The sequence below is a fragment of the Lynx canadensis genome, chromosome A2, assembly GCF_007474595.2.
Source record: "Lynx canadensis isolate LIC74 chromosome A2, mLynCan4.pri.v2, whole genome shotgun sequence".
Taxonomy (NCBI): Eukaryota; Metazoa; Chordata; class Mammalia; order Carnivora; family Felidae; genus Lynx; species Lynx canadensis.
In genome coordinates this window covers 159,838,895-159,857,726 of record NC_044304.2, presented here as the reverse complement: position 1 = coordinate 159,857,726, position 18,832 = coordinate 159,838,895, and the positions used below count along the sequence as shown (strand labels likewise).

General features: G+C 37.4%; 1 protein-coding gene across 1 annotated transcript in view; it reads right to left on the bottom strand.

Annotated features, from left to right (window-relative positions):
- CNTNAP2 (contactin associated protein 2) overlaps nt 1-18,832 on the bottom strand; it is a 1,395,900-nt gene that overhangs the window by 1,268,907 nt on the left and 108,161 nt on the right.

Sequence of the window (18,832 nt, the reverse complement as noted above, 5' to 3'; positions counted from 1 at the left end):
ATGTATATAATTATATGATTAATTTTAAGAACCATTACTTGGGGCGCCTGGGTGGCTCAGTCAGCTAAGCGTCCGACTTCAGCTCAGGTCATGATCTCGCAGTTCGTGGGTTCGAGCCCCGCGTCAGGCTCTGTGCTGACAGCTCTGAGCCTGGAGCCTGTTTCAGATTCTGTGTCTCCCTCTCTCTCTGACCCTCCTCTGTTCATGCTCTATCTCTCTCTGTCTCAAAAACAAATAAACGTTAAAAAAAAAAAAAAAAAAACTAAAGAAAAATAAGAACCATTACTTAAGAGCAGCTCTAACTCATTTCAGAATGCTAATGAAATGTATATAACCCAAACCATTTGTAGTTGACATTCACTAATATTAGGATTGATATATAGAAACAAAACTGTATATGTATATGTTTATGTATATGTATTTATGTATATATACGTGTATGTGTGTGTGTATGCATATGTGTTGTGTTTATACAGATAAATAAAATTATGGGAGAAAATTGAGGCATGCTCTAAAACTTTTTCTTCCCTAATCTCCTGGGAAATACAAAGTTCTTATAAACATACTAAATGTACACAACTATATCTCTTACGGACTTGAAATAATGAGCCTGACTTGAAAATTTCACTATGGTCAATTGATTCTGAGGGGTGGGTGGGTGAGGCTATTGACTTTTTGAGGCACTGCTCTAGTAGAAAATGTCATCGCTGATCCTTACTAAGAAAAAGCAGAGACAAATTTGTAAGGGGAGACTTTGGCTCTCAAAGGTGTCCAGAGCAGAGGTGTTTCCTAAAGGCCAAGAACAAAAACCTGTTGTGTGTATCAACCAAGCAAGAAATCAATGTGTGAAATTCAGTTTCAGCAGGAAAGCCTTATTATTGTTGAATTCTCCTACAGAGATCTCAGGCTGCTGGTTCTCAGTCTTCACAAACCACAAACAAGATTGTTTGATGCAATGTTTAAAAATATTCTTGGGGCACCTGGGTGGCGCAGTCGGTTAAGCGTCCGACTTCAGCCAGGTCACGATCTCGCGGTCCGTGAGTTCGAGCCCCGCGTCGGGCTCTGGGCTGATGGCTCAGAGCCTGGAGCCTGTTTCCGATTCTGTGTCTCCCTCTCTCTCTGCCCCTCCCCCGTTCATGCTCTGTCTCTCTCTGTCCCAAAAATAAATAAACGTTGAAAAAAAAAATTTTAAACTATTCTTAACATAATACAGACATTTTTAAATTGTTGACTGTTCCACTACTTGTTATTTTCCCAGAGGGAAAAAATTGTGAGTGTTTACACTAAAATTCTGATATCAGGAATTTCTTAAAACCCTGGCATATTTGGCAACACCGGGCTCCAAATTCACAAAGGACCCACCTCATTCTGGGACTTCAACTGCCTTCTGATGTGTGTTGGCATTTGATTTTGCGACTCTCAACTTAAAACAATAAAAAGTGCCCTATAAATGAGCTGAAATTTAAAAATAGGTAACATGGATCACTGGGTATAATCTCAGTGCCACATTGCTTGATTCCTGTTCACAAGGCTATTCCACAGTTGTGGCCGGGTCGAGAATAAGAGAATGCTTGGTAGAGTTTTGTCCAGCAGAGACACTCTTGTAAGTTGAGTGAATTACTTAATGATGAATATGAGACTAATTTCTGTCCAGTGGGCAAGATAGCCTGAAAGTTCATGGTTTATTTCTCTGCTAGATATTGCCCAGTTTTATTTATTTTATCTATTTATTTTTTAAAAGATTTTATTTTTTTAATTTTTAAAGTTTATTTATTTATTTTGAGAGAGAGAGAACACATGGGAGAGCATGTGAACAGGGGAGGGGATGAGAAATATAGAGAGAATCCCAAGCAGGTTCTACACTGTCAGCACAGAGCTCTATGTGGGGCTTGAACTCAGGCACCCTGAGATCATGGCCTGTGCTAAATTAAGAGTGGATGCTTAACTGACTGAGCCATTCACGTACCCCTAAAGATTTTATTTTTAAGTAAACCCTACACCTAACATGGGGCTAGAACTCACAACCCTGAGATCAAGAGTTGCACACTCCGCTGACTGAGCGAGCCAGGCATCCCACTATTGCCCAGTTTTATATCTCATCCCAAAATACTATCTTAGTATATATACATTTATTAATACTGTCTATATACCTAACTCTTTAAATGAATTCCAGCCAAGTTTTACTATCTTGAAAGTCCCCTCATTAATTAATAAGTTAAATGAAATCTTTGACTAGTGTTTATTTTATGTTTGTCTAGAAGGTATAATTTTATCTTATTAAAATTATACTTTAATGGGAAAAATTAAGCCAATTAACTCCATTATCAGAATTGCTTAAGCAAAAGATTATATTTTCCTGGGCATCTGACTGGCTCAGTCAGCTAAGCATCCAACTCTTGATTTTGATTCAGGTCATGATATCACAGTTGATGAGTTCGAGCCCTGTGTCAGGCTCTGTGCTGACAACATGGAGCCTGCTTGGGATTCTCTCTCTCTCTCTCTCTCTCTCTCTCTCTCTCTCTCATTCTTTCCCTCTCCCACCCTCAAAAATAAATAAACATTAAAAATGATTATATTTTCTTATTGCACTTTGCTGGGGTTTAGTTTCTATTCAACTTGATAATGTTTGGTCAGTCAACAAACATTTCTTGATTGTATTCTCTGAAGATACAGTCTAGTCCCTGTGAGTTCCAAGTACAGTGGGTGAGAAATATAAAAGGACAGTCATTATAATTCAAAATGTTAAATGTGGAGATAAATATTTACAAGATATGGAGAATGGAGGAAAGTCATGTACCCAAACTGAATGTTTGCCGGGGAAGGGTCTTAGTAAGTCTTCCCAGCAGAGATTAAGAAATGGATTTTAACACGAGGGATGAGTAGGTCTCACCCAGGTAAAAGAGAAACAAGAAGTCATTCCTGAGGAGCAAGAAGCAGACCTTGCCTGCAAGTGCATGTGTAGCTGTGAGTTGTGTGGAGTGACAGCAAATGAGCCTTCCATTTGCTGTAATTATAGGAAACCAAAGAGCCTCAGAAGTTACTCATGTTGGACATGGAAACTAATCAGTCCATGTTCTAGAGTGATTCTGTACCTCTTCCCTTAGTCTTGAACCTCATTTTATCTCTCAGCTAAAATGGCATTTCAGATTGTAACTTAGGCCAATAAATCACCTTATGTTGGACAGGAAAACTCAGTTTTTAGAGGAAGCAAACTGATCATTCAAGATCTTACTTAGAATCCTTGGTTCATACGCAAATCTCCAGCAGTTGTGAAAATGCAACACTTTGTGATACATTCTTCACAGACAGGTACTTTAGTCAATCTGATTGTGTTGAATAGTTACAGCCACTAATGTGGAAAAGGGAATTTATTCTGCCAAAAGAGTTTTAATCATGTCTTTTGGAATCCGGAGATTCTAAGTCAACTTTTGAAATATGAACAATTTGAGAGTGCCTCACTGCATTTCACTTTTCAAAAAAAGAAGTTCCTTTCTCTGGAAAATTACCTGTGTCCATAAGTCTATTGCATTCATCGAAGACCTATCTTTCATCTGGTAATATTTTTATATACTTCCAAATGGCTCTAAATTCCTTTATATCAAATAGTGTCAAAGTTGTGTTTTTATGAGTACAGATACACATAATTTGTTTATGAGGTTCAGTTGTACTCAACACATCTAGCTATTGCATTCTTCCTTGTTATTTGTACCTTTAAATTATGGGTGAATCTCAGTAAAAAATCAGTCAACATGATTTTGATTTGGAAGACTTTGCAATGCAAAGAAATGACTTGAGAGAAAGAAAAATAAAAGCCTAATATGGTTGGGTAAATTGTAACTTTCTTGAGGATATTCATCTTCAGCTACCATTTTATTTTATTTTATATTTTATTTTATTTTATTTTTTTTTTTTATTTTATTTTATTTTATTTTATTTTATTTTTTTTTATTTTTTTTTTTTTTATTTTTTATAATTTATTGTCAAGTTAGCTAACATACCTTGTATGAAGTGTGCTCTTGGTTTTGGGGGTAGATTCCCATGATTCACCACTTACATACAGCACCCAGTGCTCATCCCAACAAGTGCCCTCCTCGATGCCCATCACCCATTTTTCTCTCTCCCCCGCACCCCCTCCCATCAACCCTCACTTTGTTCTCAGTATTCAAGAGTCTCTTATGGTTTGCCTCCCTCTCTGTTTAAAACTATTTTTCCCCTTCCCTTCCCCCATGATCTTCTGTTAAGTTTCTCAAATTGCACATATGAGTGAAAACATATGATATCTGTCTTTCTCTGACTGACCAATTTCACTCAGCATAGTACCCTCCGGTTCCACCCACATTGTTGCAAATGGCATGATCTCATTCTTTCTCATTGCCAAGTAATATTTCATTGTATATATGAACCACATCTTCTTTATCCATTTGTCTGTTGATGGACATTTGGGCTCTTTCCATAATTTGGCTATTATTGAAAGCACTGCTATAAACATTGGGATGCATGTGTCCCTATGAATCAGCACTCCTGTATCCCTTGGATAAATTCCTAGTAGTGCTATTACTGGGTCATAGGGTAGTTTTATTTTTAATTTTTTGAGGAACATCCACAACTGTTTTTCAGAGCAGCTGCGCCAGTTTGCAAGAGGGTTCCCATTTCTCCACATCCTCACCAGCATCTGTTGTTTCCTGAGTTGTTAATTTTAGCCACTCTGACCGGTGTGAGGTGGTATCTCAATGTGGTTTTGATTTGTAATTCCCTGATGATGAGCAATGTTGAGCATCATTTCGTGTGTCTCTTTGTGACATCTGAATGTCGTCTTTGGAAAAGTGTCTATCCATATCTTCTGCCCATTTCTTCACTGGATTATTTGTTTTTCAGGTATTGAGTTTGGTAAGTTCTTTATAGATTTTAGATACTAACCCTTTATCTGGTATGTCATTCGCAAATATCTTCTCCCATTCTGTTGGTTGCCTCTTAGTTTTGTTGTTTCCTTTGCAGTGCACAAACTTTTTTATCTTGATGAGGTCTCAATAGTTCATTTCTGCTTTTATTTCCCTTGCCTTTGGAGACGTGTTGAGTAAGAAGTTGCTGCGGCTGAGGTCAAACAGGTTGTTGCCTGTTTTCTCCTCTAGCGTTTTGATGGTTTCCTGTCTCACATTGAGGTCTTTCTTCCATTTTGAGTTTATTTTCATGTATGGGGTAAGAAAGTGGTCCAGTTTCATTCTTTTGCATGTTGCTGTCCAGTTCTCCCAGCACTATTTGCTAAAGAGACTCTTTTTTTCCATTGGATACTCTTTCCAGCTTTGTCAAAGGTTAGTTGGCCACACATTTGTGGGTCCAATTATGGGTTCTTTATTCTATTCCATTGGTCTGTGTGTCTGTTTTTGTGCCAACACCATATTGTCTTGATGAGTACACCTTTGTAGTAGAGGCTAAAGTCTGGGATTATGATGCCTCCTGCTTTGGCTTCCTTTTTCAACATCACTTTAGCTATTTGGGGTCTTTTGTGATTCCGTAGAAATTTGAGGATTGCTTGTTCTTCAGCTACAATTTTAGATTTAGAGTCATTTGTTCTTCTTTCATTATAAAATAAAATGTACTGCAGTATAAGGAGGAAAAGCTGTGCCCTATACACATGACTCCATGTACAGTATAAACACCAAAGTTTTGTATTGTAATAGTTTCAACCTAGGAGCCTACGGTTATTGAAGCAAGGAGAAATTCTTCACAAGACCAGCAGTAAGACTGAACAATTTCTATGGTGTTTTCAAAGATTTCTTTAGAATTCTCAACCATTCGATTGTTAAATATTCTTTAATAAAGGTCAGCCATCAAGCAAGCCCAATTCATTCATATTTATTGAGCACCGATCATACAGTGGCTTATGGGAATATAAAGATAACCTACAAAAAATAACAGTCTTCTTTAAAGAGACAAGGACATTAAGTATTAAAGAACATTTCACTATCTGTTCTTATAAAGATACGTACAGGGCAGTAAAATGGCAGAGTAAAAGGCAAAACTAACTGCAAAGGGGATATGCAGTTGAAGAAAATTGTTCAGCATTGTCACCTCAAATTGAATTATTTTTCATGGTAAACTACAGGGGTAGCAGCAATCCAAGCTCAAAAAACTTGTATGTGCAAGAGATCAAGGCATGAGAAAGCACAACCAGCGAAAAGTACAACAGAAAACAAACCAACCATGAGTTAAAAACTGCTAAAGCAGAGAGTGCAAGATGGATTAGGAACAGACGATTAATTTGGAAATATAAACGGAGACAGATTTTGAAGGGTATTGATCCTATATAAAGCAATTTGGCCCTTATTTTGTACACTGACCTGGGTTAAAAAAAACAGTTGCCTAGAGCACTAAAATATCCCAAAGACATTAATATGTCACTGGAAACTTAGAAGATAGAGAAAATATTGTTTATGCTGCCCTTTTCTGGGCAAATGGTAGGTACAAGTGTTTGGAAGAAATGGCTCAGAAAGTTCCTTAGTGTGGGGTATGAGGTAAGCAATGGGTTATAGCTGAATGACAAATCTGGATTAAACACCTTTGGGGATGGGATACAGTCATCCTTCCAAACAGTTTCTGTAGCTAGTATCTTCTCTAAATAATCAACACCATTTCTCTAAAAAATGTCTGTCTTCTTGAAATAATAAAAATCTGAAGAATATAGTTTTAAAGGATAGCCAAAATATTAAATTCTCCTAAGCGTTCATATAGCTCATTACTATCTGTCTTCCACAAAGTGAAAGAAGTCACCTTTGACATCATTCTACATCTTGCTTTAGGGCTTCTTCTTCTCATGTCAACCATTTGTTAGCTGATGGGAGTTTAGTGTACTAATCTTCAATTCACAGACACACAAATAATCCCTGAAGGTAGAAATATAAGATGGTAGGTATGATATTTGGATTCCTTGATGACCATCCTAAAGAGGCAGGCAGTATAATTGGTTATGGTGGCCGCTTATCCAGTTTTCAAACATTTGGCCATCATTCACCAAACTCCTTGCCACACCAGAAGCTAGGCATATAGCCAGTCATCTACTCTGCCTACCCAGAAAGGTCCTTTTCTTATCCTGTACCTGTTTTTTCTCCAAGAGAGAGAACATTGTCTCCCTCCTGGAAAAAAAGTGTGTGTGTGCATGTGTGTATTTATATATATCTATCTCACACACATGACATCACTGAATTTTTTTATTCTCTTTCTTCAGCATTATAAATGTTCTCTGGAAGAGAGCTGCCAGTCAAATCTATAAAATCTGAAGCTCAAAATTAAATATGCTGAAAGGAATGTATTAGGATGTCTTGATCATTATTATAAAACAGCATATGAAATAGCTTATTATGTATCTGTCTCAGGTAGAAAGAACAGAGGGAGAAAAATATCACCTCTTTCTCTCAGCACTGAAATAGATAATATAATGCAAAAGATATAAAACAAATGCAATTATGTTAACTATATACCTATCAGACCACAACATCTTTTTTCTATGTGTAAAACGTTCTTATGGGCAATACATGCTTTTTTCTCTACCAATATCTGTCACTATGATCCATCATAACTTTTCCTATGAATGCATATATAGGATATGTGCACAAAAACCTGGGTTTTGTTTCTACATGATTCAAGTTTCAAAATCAGAGTCTCCAAGAAACTTACATTCAGAAGGGCATACTTGGAATATTTTTGTGAAGAGTTATTCTGTTCACTAAAGTTGTACAATTTACATAAAAAAATTAAATAACTAAAGGAATTAAGTAGTTCCTAGTTTCTTGTCTGGCAAGAAGTTTGGTGAGCGATGGCTAAATATTTGAAGACTAGATAGACAGGTACCATAACGAATTTTACTTCCTCATCTCTCATCTCTTTCTCTCTTTTTAATGTTTATTTCTTTTTGAGAGAGACAGAGGCAGAATGCAAGTGGGTTAGGGGCAGAGAGAGAGGGAGACACAGGATCCGAAGCAGGCTCCAGGCTCTGAGCTGTCAGCACACAGCCCGATGCGGGGCTTGAACTCATGAGCTGTGAGATCATGACCTGAGCTGAAGTTGGTCGCTCAACTGACTGAGCCACCCACGCGCCCCTCCATCTCTCATCTCTTAACCTGAGAGAAGAATATCAGGATGAATTAGTGATGACCACAAATTCTTTGCCACTCTACCCATTGAGAGGTGGAGTCTACAGCTCTGCTTTCTGAATCTGGTCAGACTTTGGGTCTGCTTCAACCAATAGAATCACAGACAAGCACCCAGTACAGACTATGCAAGACCGATAAAGGACCCATGAAGAGGACCCATACAGAGGTCCTATGGAGAGGCCCTTTGGAGAGACCCACAGGAAGAGGAACCAAGGCCCAGGTAAGCTCTCAGCTGAGAGCAGCATTAACTTGCCAGCCATGGAAGAGGAAACATTTTTAAAGAGGCAACTCCATCTCAGTTTGAGCTGTTCCACCTGACCCCATATGGAACAGAAATGGGTCACTGCCACCATTCCTGCCCAAACTGCAACTTCAAGAGCAAACGAATATTGTTGTTTCAAGCTACTAAGTTTTTGCCAAAAATATCAATAGGTGGGTGGAAATAGCAATGAGGATTAGACTGTGTATGAAGTTAACGTAAAATTGTATCAAAAAATTGTCAGCAATACAAAAGTAGTGATACTTACAACAGGGATAAAAAAAAAAGATGAGCTCTTAGGCCAACTTCACGGGTAAGTTGTGGTTTTCTAGAGTGTATGTTGACAAGGATTGTTAGGACAGCTGGTTTCAGTGGGAAACCTGATTCTGATTGATTAGCACTATGTATTTGTCATTAACCAGCTTTAGAGATTTTCCCACTTGGGATATAGTACAAGTTAGGAGATACTCCACAAGGTCATTTTACTATAAAAAATTTCACTAGAAAAGTAAGATCAGAAAATGAAAATTCATCCAGGACATTTGGATTTGCCAAAACAATACACACAGTCCAGCTATGTTGAGGATTTTTGTAAAATGTAACTTCTGAGTAATGTGTTTCTTTCCTAAGATATTTCAGATTTGCAGCTTGTATAACTGGGTAAAACATTGTACGAATGCATCATTTAATTCCAGGACTAATATCAGTTGACGATGTCTGATCATAATGAACACATTGTTGTCAGGGTCAGTGGCATGTGAGTGAGGTCCCCCAGATTAGAAACAAAGTCACTGTCACTTTAAAAACATTCAAAAAGCTACAGAACATGTTAACATTCCCTGATACAAAGACTAACGTAAATATCAAGGGTCATGTATCTTGGCTGGGCTTATTTAACTTTTAACTTTTGTTAGCTCACATTCATCAGGAATGCTGATTGGAAGCTACACACGAGTGACAAGCAAAAGTGGGAAATTAACTCTAACTGAATAAATGAGGTTTGATAGAAAAACGTTTCAAAACATGGCATCAGTAGGTGAAAGAGACAACATAAAAGGTAGTTGACAGGAAAAAATCGGGAGCCATTTCTGTGTTGAAAAGACAGTGCCGGGAAATGAAGGTAAGCGTCTGACCTGGATTCTGCATCTTTCCTGCCTTTAACTCTCTACCTTTAACTGGGCTTTGGGCAAATCACTTCACTACTTTATCTTTCGTCTCATTTCACAAGCCAGGATAATGAGTGCAGACTTCACTCACCATTTTTAAGGGGCAGAGATTATGTGCAAAATAAAATACTTTAGAGATCTGAAGACATCCTAAAAGCGTGCCCTAGTAGAAGACAAAATTGGGACCCCCATCTCTACTTTGTCCTTTTTTGGACATGAAGAACCTTGCGACGCAGGTGGTATTTTCATCTTTGCTTCCAATGGAAGTTGGAACTTTGAAAGATAAAGGATGCTGTGGGGTGTGACTATTTGGCTAAATTGCTGGCTGGCAGTACTTAATGTGATTTGGCTTTTTATCCCATGAATAAACTCAGCGTTGATAGGTGCTTGGCTGGGGCACCTGAGAACTTCTAATGAGGAGCAGAAAGGAAATGTCTGCCTGGAGACTTGCCAATTTCATCAATAAGACTCAGATCTAAATTAGAATCAGAAAGAGGGAAAAAGTCCCAGATAAAATTATACAACTAGATACCGAGAAGGATATGGGGAATGATGAAGAATGTATAATCAAGACAGACATGCCCAGTAATTTATATGATAATAGGACAGGAAAGGACTTCAGGGAAAGTTTCTATGGTCTCTGTCATCTATATACTAAGAATATGTGATGAAGAACAAAGTATTCTGATTTTAACAAAGGAAGGTAAACATAAAACTATAGATATAATCAAGACTCAATGGTTAGGATTCAACTAGAAATCGATAACGGGTATGCACACTGTATTTTCATGTGGGAAGGCCATTCAGAACGAAATAGTCAATTGCAAGTACTTTTTGGACAGAAGAAAAAAATGAAAGCATCAATTGATGTTTTTAAAGGGAAGAATTAGAAACCACTAGAATATCAGATTAAAAACTAGAAAACACATATTTATGGACCAGGCACTCCCCATATTTTTCCATATCCTCCTTGCCATTTATCCATGAGGCAAGGATTCACAGTGTTAGGGCACATAGGAGCCACACGTGTGAATCGCTGTAGACATCTACCCAAAATAATTACGGTAAGGCAAGTACTTGTGTCTGCTTATCTGTTTTAGAGTGAAACATAGAAAGTGATAGAAAAGGTGGAAAAGTGATAGAAAAGCTTTGAAGGTGAGGTTGAATAATATCTTATACCTGAGTAATATCAGCTCTAAGAAATATATTTTTTCTTTTTATACTTTTCTGAAAAGTAGAAAGCAAGTAGGCAACAGAGTCTTACCAAAAAACTATGAAACAAACAAACCCTCCTTTGGCATCTGTCTTTAAATTCTTCCTTTTGGGGCGCCTGGGTGGCTCAGTCGGTTGAGCGTCCGACTTCCGCTCAGGTCATGATCTCGCGGTCTGTGAGTTCGAGCCCCGCGTCGGGCTCTGTGCTGACAGCTCGGAGCCTGGAGCCTGTTTCAGATTCTGTGTCTCCCTCTCTCTCTGCCCCTCCCCTGTTCTTGCTCTGTCTCTCTCTGTCTCAAAAATAAATAAACGTTAAAAAAAAGAAAAAAAATAAATTCTTCCTTTTTATTTTTTTATTACTTAAAAAATGTTTTTCCAACATTTATTCATTTTTTGATAGACAGAGTGTGAGTGGGGGAGGAGCAGAAAGAGAGGGAGACACAGAATCCGAAGCAGGATCCAGGCTCTGAGCTGTCAGCACAGATCCCAACATGGGGCTTGAATCCATGAACTGTGAGATCATGACCTGACCCGAAGGTGGACACTTAACTGACTGAGTCACCCAGGCACCCCTAAATTCTTCCTTTTAAAATCAACTTAGACTTTAGGGTTGAGGGGTGCATTAAGATACAATCCATCAAATTTTTACAAAGGCAGCCAGAGGGAAATTGGGGTAAGTTTGCAAAAACTTAGTGTAATTCATATTTGAATGCATCTATTCTTAAAATCTAGGAAACACAAAGGGAAAGTACACACACACACACACACACACACACACACGCACATACAAGAGCTAAAAATGCATAATGAAATATGACAAGTTCTATCCTATGCAAAGTAAGTACAAGTATTATTGAAATGCTTTGTTTACAATTAATGCTGAAAATAATTTCTTTGGTGATTCCAGTTGTCAAGAAACTAATAAAGCACAGTCTAAGAGGATATGGCAATTAAAACACGACAAATATAATTCTGTTTTCCCTTTGGCTCTTTTCTATCCCTGTAGAACTTGCACAACTAAGTTCTGAAGGCAATAAAAAATTGCTCTAACTTTTCATGTAAGACTAGAACCTTAAATAAAGTTGTCCACTTATATTATCTACACCTATCATTTACTGCTTCCGCGTTATTTAGGGGAGAGCTAAAGGAAGCAGCTTGATTTAAACAACGACAACATGTGTGCATTTTTACATCAGGTAAATAAGGGCTTGTTGCGCTAAGTTCTTGACACTTCCGAACTCCAGGAAAGGCCACGCCTTTAATCTACGCATCCGTGACTTTCCCCATGTCATTACTGCCTCCTTGTCCTTGCAGCTTGCCGTTAACTTAAGATTTTTTTTTAAATATTTCTCTTGAGGCACCTGGGTGGCTCAGTCAGGTAAGCGTCTGACTCTTGATTTCAGCCCAGGTCACGATGTCATGATTCGTGACAGGGAGCTCAGCGCCAGGCTCTGTGCTGACAGTATGGAGCGTGCTTGGGATTTTCTCTCTCCTTTCTCTTTCCCTTTCTGCCTCCCGCTCTCTCTCTCTCTCAAAATAAATAAGTAAAGATTAAAAAAATATTTTTTCTTACGCAAAAGAAAAAAAATAAAGCCTATATTTGATAGAAGCTGAAGATGTGTTTGGAAAGATTAACAATATAAATATGCAATGATATTAAGAGTGATGTTAGCGGGGCGCCTGGGTGGCGCGGTCGGTTAAGCGCCCGACTTCAGCCAGGTCACGATCTCGCGGTCCGTGAGTTCGAGCCCCGCGTCAGGCTCTGGGCTGATGGCTCGGAGCCTGGAGCCTGTTTCCGATTCTGTGTCTCCCTCTCTCTCTGCCCCTCCCCCGTTCATGCTCTGTCTCTCTCTGTCCCAAAAATAAAAATAAACGTTGAGAAAAAAAGAGTGATGTTAGCATTTAGGAATGAAAATATAATTCCATTTTATTTACATTATTTCTGCTTCCCCTGAAAATCTTATTTCACCTAACAACCACAAAACCGATCAGCACAAAACTGTAATATAGTGTAGTTAACATAACTAATTTAACAATTTTAGGGCCGCCTGGGGGGCTCCGTTGGTTAAGCGTCCACCTTCGGCTCAGGTCACGATCCCATGGCTCATGAGTTCGAGCCCCACATCCGGCTCTGTGCTGACAGCTCAGAGTCTGGAGCCTGCTTCAGATTCTGTGTCTCCCTCTCTCTTTGCCCCTGCCCCACTTGCTCTCTGTCTCTATCTCCCTCAATCTCTCTCTCTCAAATATAAATAAACATTAAAAAAATTGAACAACTTCCCACATAAAACATCATTCTGGGGTCTGTGAAGATAGTGATAAATACACACATGAGAAATCTCACTAGACGACCATTGATCATAAATGCTCTTCTGAGTTTATCAAGCGCAGTGATTAAACTTGTAGAGGTTTACCAATGCCCTAGAAGATAAGGCACTTTGATAGCATCACACAGTCAAAGCAAAACATTTTTTTCACTCTTCCATTTCTCCTTGTCAGTTTCCTTCTCTCTTTCAATTTAGCTGCAACAGAGCTGCAAATAAATACCAAGCACGAAAGGGAGCATTCTTTTTTTCCTGGTTCAATGATACACATATCACGTGACAAAGACAAAATGAATGATCTCTAAAACATTGTCCATCGCCATTATTCTGATTGACCTTTATAAATCTATTGTAGCGATTATGATGTAAACCAAAATTTAAATATTGTCAAGCACATGGTAGGCGCTCAATAAATATCTACTGCCTTGGTCTGTAGCTGGTTTCCCTGCTCCTACTCTTGCCTCTTTCTGACTCATTCTCAATATAAAAACCTGAGTGCTCTTTTAAAAATACAAATCAGATGTCACCCTCCGTTTACAATTCTCCAGTGAATTGTCTGATTATCTTAGAATCAATCCAAACTTGTACTTATGGCTTAATAAATTATCTCGTTCACTCCTAAGACTCAGCCACACTCATCTTTTCTTAGCCTGACTCCCCAAAGCTTTCCTCCTGTCTAGAAATTTACTCTTTTTTCCTTCTGCCTGAAATTCGCTTCCTTCATCTCTTGGCAAGGGTGGCTTCCTTCCTCCCTCTGGAATACAAATGAAATTTCATCTTCTCAAGGAATGCTTCCCTGACCCTCCCATCCAAGCAGGTCTTCTGCTGTCATTCATATCACTCTGTTATTTTCTCCATATAATAATCTGTCTGTGTATATGTGTGTGTATGTGTGTGTGTGTGTGTGTGTGTGTGTGTGTGTGTGTGTGTTATAGACGTATATTTATCATTACTGCTATTCAGGTTATTGTTCATATCACCCACCTAAATGTAAGTTCCAAGGGAAAATTTCTGCCTATCTCTGGTTTGCTCCATGCCTCCTGACCACTGATCTATGCCCTGATGTCAATCTCTCACATAACAGGTAATCAAAAAATAGTTGTTGAATGAGTAAATGCAAGTATATATCTATATGTGTGATACTAGTGATTATCTTACATCCCCTCAAGTCTTGCCATCTATTCACTTCTGCTAATTTAGTTGACCCTGAAATAATCTAGTAATCTTTCCTATTTACACACAGTCATCATCAGCACAGTCTACATGTAATTTGCTAATCTGCTATCTGGAAAAGTTGAACTCAGGTCAACTGTTTCTCTAATAGATGTATCTCCAGTACCTCAAGAAGCTTCTGGAATTAAGTAAAACTTTAATAAAAGAGTTACTTAACAAATGAATGAATTTGTTATAAGTTATTAAATAAAATCAATTTCTACAGCTGGACTGATGTGAGGACTAAATAATAACATTCAGGGGGCACTTGGGTGGCTCAGTCGGTTAAGCGTCTGACTCTTGGTTTTGGCTCAGGTCATGATCTCAGGTTTCAAGAGTTCCAGCCCTGCATCAGGCTCCACGATGACAGTGGGGAGTCTGCTTGGGATTCTCTCTCTCCCTCTCTCTCTGCCCCTCCCCCACTTGTTCTCAGTCTCTTTCAAAATGAATAAACTTAAAATTTTTTTAATAAAAAATTTAAAAAGTAATAGCACCCCATAGATCTATTATTTGATTTCTTGACTAACTCTTGGTCACATCTATAAAATTTGTTTTACAATCTGGTCTTATTTCTTCTGACATAATATGGAATCCTTCTTTATAACTTTAATCAGTTAAGACTCCCTGACTCTCATTACCCTTGCCCTACATACATTACCCGTTCTGATGCTTGAAAAGCTGAATTTTAAAACCTCTTAAAGGCAGACTTATCATTAAAAACTTGTAATGTCACCTTTAAATTCAAATAATCAGAATAAATAAATGGATGTCTTAATATTTACTTTCTTACATTTTTAACATTACTTCTGTAGACCCATGGTGGTACTTTCCATCAAGTGACTTCTCTTTGGGGTCACAATCCCATTTCCTATGCTTTCATATTAAGCCCACGGGTCCCAAAGACTGTAAGTGATACCTAAAATATTGCATATCTATTTCTGAAACCTGATCTAAGGGGAAAAAACCATAATATAAAGAAAATAGGAATATGTTTGCATACACATTTTGCTGTGGATTCCTCTTTATCCATGGGTTCTGCCATGAATTGAATGTTTGTGTCTCCTCAAAATTCGTATGTTAAAGTCCTAATATATTGCTATTTGGAGTTGAAGTCTTATCAGGTCATGAGAGTGAAGACGCCATGAGGAGATTAGTGTCCTTAGAAGAAGAGGAAGAGAACTAGTCCTTTCTCTCTCCAGTGTGAGGATAGATACATGGAAAAGTCAGCTGTTAATAAACCAGGAAGGGGGCTTTCACCAAAATCCCAAGCACGCGCGTACCCTGATCTCAGGGTTCCAGCCTCCAGAATTGTGAGAAATAAATGTTTGGGAGAAGTAAATGTTTTTAATAGCAGCTCAAACTAAGAACTAAGACCTACATATTACTGAATCTCTCCATGAAAACAATAATTCACAGTATTCAATAAGTGAACCAGTTCAGAAAATATGAACTCAACTCTCTTTTTTGTAATTACATGGTTAATTTTTTTTATAGCCACATACAAAATTGTAGCTACTGTAATATGCTATTTATGGATGCTATAAGTAAAACCCAAAGTATCCTACCACCTGAAGACAGCCCTAAATTAGGACACTGACAGATATAGGAAAAGAACTATTCATTCCTGTAGAATTTCTATGGGTTCTATTTTTAAGTTCCAAGAAGGGAGTCAAAAGGAACCTGTCTGGAGACCTTCCTCTCCCATTCTTTTGAAACTCTAATATAATTTTAATTTCCATAAATCACTGATTGCCTAATTTTATCTAAAATTTTATGGAACATAATAGTGACTGGGTTACTAACATAAATACTACAACGAGTCTGTTACTGGTATAATAATTATGAATCAGCTGAATGTTTCAATGGAAAATGTCTTATTTACATGATTAAAGTTCATTGAATATCAGTATTAATCAAGATAGGTCATAAACTATGGCTTCTTACTTAAAAAAACTATTTAAAATAATAAATTATGCTTTAAATATAGCAGAATTATTTTACATATGAGTCGAAAGCGGAACTATTTAAACAGGTTAACATATTCTTAATTAACGTTAAAAATAGATTCAAAATATTCTAAATAGTTTATAAAATGACATTACAGAATTGAGGAAACTACTTTTTAACACTAAAATGTGTTTTGATCATCTGTCTACAGCTGTTATTTTTTTAAACCATTCTGGTTGATTTTTAAAAATCTCTTTTAAGGGAATTAGGAGCGCTTGGGTGGCTCTGTTGGTGAAGCGTCCAACTTTGGCTCAGGTCATGATCTCACGATTCGTGGGTTCAAGCCCCGTGTCGGGCTCTATGGAGACAGCTCAGAGCTAGAGCCTGCTTCAGATTCTGTGTCTCCCCCTCTTTGCCCTACCCCACTCGTGCTGTCTCTCTCTTTCTCTCTCTCTCTCTCTCTCTCTCTCAAAAATAAATAAACAATAAAAAATTTTAAAAAACTCTTTTAGGGAAATTATTACAATGTTATAGGGGGTTCATAATTAAAAACCTGTACATGTTGGCAGCATGTTTTTATGGATTTGAGAGGAGAGAAGCAGAGAGAAGGGACACACATACTTGCTGCATTCCTACCAATTTTTGTCTTCATTACTGCAAATCTCTAAATTGAAATAAATTTAGTTGTCCTGAGGATTAATATTCCAATGAAAATAAGAACTATCTCAGGATATCTTCCCTTGAAAGCTATCACTTTAATATACAGAAAAAACATTTTATTTCCTGAGAAGGACTACTAAAAACTAGAGGAAAAAGAATGTTAACGTATTTAATTATAAAAAATGTTAAAGCTTAAATATAATTTTAAAAATTATCTATAAAATATAGGAAAAATCTATATAGGAAATGTTGTGCAATTATATTGAAAAGAATATGCTATATAGCAGCTTTAAAATCAATAAAGACTTGAAAATGAGAATGTACAAATACATCATGGGTGAAATCAAGTTTGCTAGTTTTTTACATGATTATATAAAACAACTTAGCAGTCATGGATATTAAAACAATACACTTAAATGACTGAAAGGTACAGAAATCACCTCACTATGCACAAATGACAGATCGCAGAACTTTCTAGAGGTCAAACTTAATATATTTTTATTATTGTTTTGAGGCATTCCTATTTTCTATATATTGTGTCAATATGCATTAATTTATGTTTTTCAGAAACCCATCTCAATGAAAATAAATATCACTATGCTATATCTTTATCAGTGCTTTCAGTTTTTATCAGTAAAAATTGTGAGAAAACTAGTTTCTAAAGCATTCTTTTATTTTTTATTTTCATTATTTTTTAAATGTTTATTTATTTTTGAGAGAGAAACAGAGTGGGAGGGGAGGGGAAGAGAGAGAGGGAGACACAGAATCTGAAGAGGCTCCAGGCTCTGAGCTGTCAGCACAGAGCCCCACACGGGGCTTGAACTCCCGAACCTCGAGAACATGACCTGAGCTGAAGTCGGACACTTAACCAACTGAGCCACCCAGGCGTCCTTATTTTTTTATTGTTTAATTTAAAAATGTTTTTTGATTTTGAGAGATAGAGAGAGAGAGCAAGCCCACACACAAGTGGGGTAGGGGCAGAGGGAGAAGGAGAGAGAGAGAATCCCAAGCAGGTTCCACACCCAGTGCGGGGCAGAGCCTGATGTGGGATTCAATTTTATGACCCATGAGCCGATATCAAGAGCCAGATGCTTAACCAACTGAGACAGCCAGGCACCCCTGTATTATTTAATTTTTAAACACATTCTGACAATGCCATTTAAGAAAAATTCTAAATGATTTGCATTTAAGGTATTCACAATCCATGCTGGGTGTTACTGGATAGCTTCGCTCTTGTATTACTCATTGTGTTTTCTGTTTTGTACAATATGGCTACTATTTTGCTTGCTTTTAATCACTTCATTGGTATCAAGTGAAGGCTTTAAGGATATTCAACGCTACTGCTTTTGAGAATATGCATAGACCCATGTATCTCTGAATATTACGAACAATAAAACTCTCCCCTGAGCCCCTACCCTAGGCATTGTGATTAAATAGCCTCAGATAAGGTGATCCAGAATTACAAAGTTTCATTTCTATAGTATTATCTCTTCAATTTGAAGCTATCTATTCCAGAAAGTCTTCATTTTGTATTTAATTACACACAATTGGCAAAGTTAGCAAAAGTCATCCAGATTTAACCTACATCAAAATTCAATACTCAGTTCAAGTTTTTTTAGGCAGGATTGGCTCATTTGTATTGGTGAATTTTCAGGCATCTTCCTGTCAGCTTGAGTTTCTTAGGACATTCGGGTTTTTTTTCTTGATTTTTGAAAATTATGGAATATCTTTCTTTTGTTTTCAGCATTGGAACTAGAAACTGGCTTCTCTGGAATTAGTGAATGGTAGCTGTTTCTCCTCAACATCTTACAGATATTTCTTCATTATAAATTGTCATTTAGTAGTGGGCAGAATTTTTTTTTATAATTTCTTTAAAATTTTTTTAATAAACATTTGAGAATTTGTAAT